We start from the raw sequence: 6,000 nt of genomic DNA on the forward strand, positions 1-6,000 counted from the left end.
TTTTGTTTTTTCAGTATGAATTTGTGAATCAATCTTTTCATGCGTTTACCATTTAGACAAAGTCACGCAAGTTATATTCCGTTGCATTACCTAGCAGTTTTAGTTCTTTCCGTGGAATAAGAAGTGGCGGCCTAGAAGCCCATTAAATGTAGTTTTGGTTTTGTGTATATTAGATACTTAGATATGATTCACTAGCTTTTTAGCTAAGTCTAATGAAAGATAATTGATGAAACTAAGATAATGGAGGGAACTAAAGAAAGAAACCCCTTGGTCGTGACTGGAAGCGGAGAGCCGGAGACAAAGATTCATGGAATATGACCAATGAGGGGAGAGGTGATGTTGTTGGGGATCGCACTAATCAAAATCAACAAGGTTGTTCTGGCTAGCGCTCCAGTTTTAATTAAGTTAAGGATTCCAAGGTCCAAAATCCAATATGGTGCAAATCTTTCAACTTTCCATGGAAGGAGAAACCTTGTGTATAATAGTGGCGAAACTATATGTGTCTGCTTAACTAGGAATTCTTCTTAAGGGCACATTATAACTGGGCTAATTTCTTTTAATTTTAGCATTTGTTACTCAGCCTAAAAAAAAAGAAACTTAATTTTGGGTTCAATCTGCATTAAGTTACAGTATTTGTAAATTGTGGGTGATGTTCTATTTATTTACATAGAGAAGTATTTACCTTATAGAAGTATTTACCAGTTTGATTATGTGTAAATTAACCAGTAGATTAGATTCTATGCCCAAAAAAACTAGGTTACTAATTTAGAGAATTATTTAACAGTTTGATTATGTGTAAATTAACCAGTAGATTAGATTTTATGCCCAAAAAACCTAGCTCCCAGCGTTGGTTCCTCCAAACGCTCCAAAGGAATTTTGAGCCATATAAGTCTCATCTTTTCCGCAAAAAGAGGGTGGTTACAACTGTCACAAAATCCTCAAAATTCCCTATTTTACTAGTTTGTCCCTCATAAAGGAAATAAAATAAATAAATAAAAAAAATGTAAAGTGGAATAAACCAACAAGCGTGTGTGTTTCTTCTTCATATTTTTTCCGCAAAAACGTGTTAATAACAATAATATTATCTTCTTGTTAGTTTGTTCTTAATGCATCTATCGTGTTTTTCATATTTTGATTCCTATTTTTTGTTTTGTTTCCGTTTTGTTTTTATTTCCTTTCTAGTTATGACTGAGGGACAAACTATTAAAACTAGTTTGTAGACCCGTGCATACGCACCGACTCTTTTGAAAACATTTATATTTTTTTTAGAAAATTGGGACTACCGTTTTAGTCGCTAACCTGTTTTAATTTTCTAACAAATTGTTTTAAATTAAGTTTTAAAAACCCGTTTTTTCAATTGGGAGAGAGATTCTATTTTAATAGGAGAATGATTCCCGTTTTAATTAGATACGCTAGATTTTCGTTTAATTTTCAATAAGGGAGAAATTCTCATTTTAATAAGAGAAAGATTCCCGCTTTAATTAAAAATGTTAGAATTTGTTTTAATATTATTCTCGCTATAATAGAAAAGAAATTTCCATTTTTTAAATAGAAAATAGAAAAGAAATTCTCGTTTTAATAGGAGATGACGTGGAATTTTAATAGAGTTTGAAAAATACCCCTTGTGGGAGCTTGAATATTAAGATATAGATTAGGAATTTTGAGGATTTTGTGCGAGGTGTAACTACCCTATTTTTGCGGAAAAAATGAGACGTGTGTGGGCTGATAATTCCCTTGGAACACTTCGAGAAACCAACTGGGAGCCAAAAATACTCAAGATTATTATAACCCCGATAAAGTAATACCAAAGAATAACAACATGGATTAAGGGCAACAAAAGTTCGAAAAATAGCCGATTTTTTTAAGCTTTTAATACTTCGAAACAAAAGCAATCCTATTTCAGATTTCTTTTCCATTTTCGTACAAAACAAAAAGGAGCCGCTAAAAATTAACAACCTGGGATTTGGAGTCTCTTAACTGTCATTATTTTTCTTTCCTTGTTTTTAGGGTTTGTATATCTTTCTATCCCTCGATAGTTTTAAATATTTTTCAAGGGCCTAGTGGGAATGTTTTACTCTAGAATATTTGCCATAGGCTGATAGGCAGTTGACTTTCATCCTCTAGGTTTTTAGCCATGCATTGCTTTCTTTTAAACGGACGTGTTATATAGTATGTGTCTTGAGTAGCTTGTATTATGTCTTGCACAAATGTAGCACTCCATTTTTGTTGGGAGTATTATTACCGGACTTATTTCATAAGTACTCACTACATAATAAGTACTTGCTGATAAAGACAAATTTACGTGTAAACTAACTATCTATGCGTAAACACAATTAATCAATCCACATAAACAAGTTCTTAGATCAATATTCCTACTCTCAATTCATTATACAATATATAAATAGTACGAATTCGTTCCACTCATAAACTATCAAGACATAAATAGAATTCAACTAATCAAACAAAAGGAACAATGATGAGAGTAATTATAATAATATGAAAACAGTAATTTTAAGAAGCTAAAACAGTGTTTATAATGATGAGAAGAATAATTAGAGAGGGGAAATTCCACCATGCAATTCGATTGACTATTAGTTAGTCATCGAATGGAATATTGATCCCTAGTGAATACCAAGTCCTCTCGAATCAAGGTTCCACTAGCATGCGAGTTTAGCTCCACCACTAGCATGCGAGTTTAGCTCCACCACAAATCTCTTTGATGGTGGCTCTAAACTCTAGTTCATCATTATGAGGTTTATCTCTAAATACTCATAATAATGAACTTGAAATTCTATTCTAAATAGCAACTATTCTAACAAGCAGTCATCCTCACATGGTTTCTTTAACCTCCTCTAATAGAGGTTTTAGCCTTGCTTCATTGGATGAACAATATCAAAACAATAAGATGAAGACATTAAATTAAAGAGACAAAAATTGAATATTAAACTAAGGGTTTTTATTGAAGGATTTAATGGAGGCTACAAACTAAATTATTCTAACCTAAACTAAACTACAAAAGGAGAGAGAGAGAGAGAGAGAGAGAGAGAGAAAACTCTAAACTATATTAAACTAAAGCGGGAGTAGCCAACTTTGTTTTAGCCTTAACCCTCTTTATATAGGAGAGGGTTAGGTTACAATTTCATGCATGGGCTTTTAAGCTAGGTTATGGACCCATAAATCAAGTCCATAACCCAATTTGTTGAATCCAAGACTTCTAATTCTGGTCGTATTACTGTAGCACAAGTTTTAACCAACTTATACTGCTTTGATAGAGTCATGTTCTAGACCATTGGAAAGAGCTTTCTGAGCCAGTCATTTTGATATAAAATGGGCCCAAATCCGAGGTCTAAGTCCAAAGATATGGCCTTTTGAAGTTATGTTGATTTTTCTTCAACTTTCTAATCCGGTTTGACTTTCAATTAACAGCTTTGACTTGGGCTTTTTAAGGGCTTTTTCTCCATGAAACTTGGGCTTTCTTCATAGAGCATTCATAGCAATCAATTTAGCTCCTTTTAGCACCTAATTAGTAACGAATTTACATTTCTTCAACTTCGAAGCTTGAAATATTCAAAAGCACGTAATTAGATATAAACCTATATTATTAATAACATAATTGGCTAAATATAAATACTATTAAAGGGTTTAAACTACAGTTTTGGGCTCTTATCACTTACTGCACAATAATGTTTTGTAGGCAGGGTTTGTTCCCATGTCAGACCCAAGCCTTATAGAGCAATATGAATATGTAAACGAGCACATTATAAAATGTCTGATCATCATGACTAAAACTGGTCGATATGTCTCAAACATGCTCTTTGAAGGTAATTTTAAGATATAAGAGACATAGAAGACATAATATAAACTGTCAAGGTGCTTTGATTTCTCTGAACTTGTTACTTATCATATGGTGAATGTTTGTCTTTGTCAATAACCGGATCCATAAGCTCAAAAGGGTAAGAGCTCTCATTATTTGAAAGGTTGTTAATATGAAAGAGGCACATTTTTTTTTGTTTCTTTCTCCATCTATTTCATGATCATATTACAACTTGGGATAATATTACAACTGTTCATGATCATATTACAACTCAAAATCACATCACTCGTGATTTTACATACACACAAGGCTTTAGATTCGATAGTTTTTTACTTGTGCATAAATAATTTAAGAGAAAGCAATAACTTGTTTCAAACAACATCCAAAATTATGAAGAACATATTATTTTTTTCTACAAAAATTTAAAGTGAACTTAAACAATTGCATTAAACTTGAAAAAAAAACATTGGCTACGAGATTCCAAGGTCTTAAAGTCTACTGCAGCCATAATAGGGCGAAAGCTTCAACAAATGTGAAATCCTCTCCTCTTATAGGCCTTCTACCAAGTCAGTCTGATTCATCCAGAATCATATAGTCGCCCAAATTATTATCTTTGCAAGAGAGAAGTGGAAATGCATCAAAGCAAAACATGAAATGTGATTTCAACTCATCTGCGATTTCATGATGATGTTTTTCCGAAAGCGCCGCTATCTTTGGCATTGGACAATTTGCTTCCAAATTCAACTTTAAAAAGTGGTTTGGAACACCCCCAATACCAATGACTTTATGGTCATTCTCATTGAATGTTGACCTTAATGGCAGAAAAGTTAAACAACTTGCCATTGTGAAATACACAATTGCAACGCTATACTTTGACGCTGCAAGATAACCATGTTTAGGTAGCAACATCCATTTCTTCTTAGGAGTGTCACCCTTAAAGTGTAATAGCTAGACTTCCCTCACAACGAATCAAGTCTTCATGATAAAATATCCATATGTACTCTTCCTTATATTCGTGCAACTCTGAAATCAAATCACCGTACTTTCGGACCCAACCTTCCTTTGTCGCATCTAAATGCCATGGCCAAGGCCCTAAATCCAAGTTAATCGTCACCTTTTGGATCTTCAATATCCAAAATTAAAGGTTGTACAACTTATGGGAAGTAGTCCAGATAGCGATAGAATGAGCAATCACCCATATCCTTATCAAACTCAGCCTAAAACAATAACTTAACAAATGGTTATCTTGGTGCTTGTAATAAGTAAAATGAGTATTATGTGAATTCACCTTTTCATTGTTACTGTGGGGGTATTGGCTAAAGAACCCAAAGAAGATGCATCGAAAAATACAGTTAAACCTGCAAGAGATGTATAAAGAATATATAGTTACTAGGGTATGCCCGTGCCTACGGCCCACGAGACATCGACGCGCCTGCGGCGCTATTCCGAAAAATGAACAATCAATGTTCATATATGTTTTGGGTATGAACATTTATTGTTCATATATGTTTTGGGTATAAACAATCAATGTTCATATATGTTTTGGGTATGAACAATCAATGTTCATATCTGTTTTGGGTGTGAACATTTATTGTTCATATCTGTTTTGTTCATACCTATTGTTCATAGCTAATGTTCATAATTTGGGATATGCACAGTTATTGTTCATATCTGTTTTGGGTTCATGTTTTCATAGCTACAATCAATGTTCATAGCTGATGTTCAGCATGGGTAGGTATGAACAATCAATGTTCATACCTATTGCTTATCACAGAACTCTGTTGCTTATAATTTTTCAATCTCTTTTGAGGAACAGCTTCAATCTAGCTCACAAAATAGAACAAAATAAGCCCACTACTCAAAACAGAAAAAGAAAAACAATGGCCTGTATATTTTTTCCTTTCTTATCTCATCTTTAGTTTTACCAATGGAAGAAGAGTTTCTCCTGAGGAAATCTTTTCTCTTGGAAAAAACAGTTCTGTTGGGAGTTGAAGTGAAGGTTTTTTTACAAATGGGCAAGTTAAAAGTGAACAAAGAAGAAGAATGAGAGGGCGTAGTTTCTTTGCATTTGAACAAGGAGAATGAGAAATTGGCGCCTACCATTGCCATTTCGAGTGAAAAAGAGTCGAGTGTGAAGAAGAAACGAGTAAGTACCTTATCTTGTGTGTTCGTAAATGTTTGGAGAA

Source organism: Coptis chinensis, chromosome 6, assembly GCF_015680905.1.
Source record: "Coptis chinensis isolate HL-2020 chromosome 6, ASM1568090v1, whole genome shotgun sequence".
NCBI lineage: Eukaryota > Viridiplantae > Streptophyta > Magnoliopsida > Ranunculales > Ranunculaceae > Coptis > Coptis chinensis.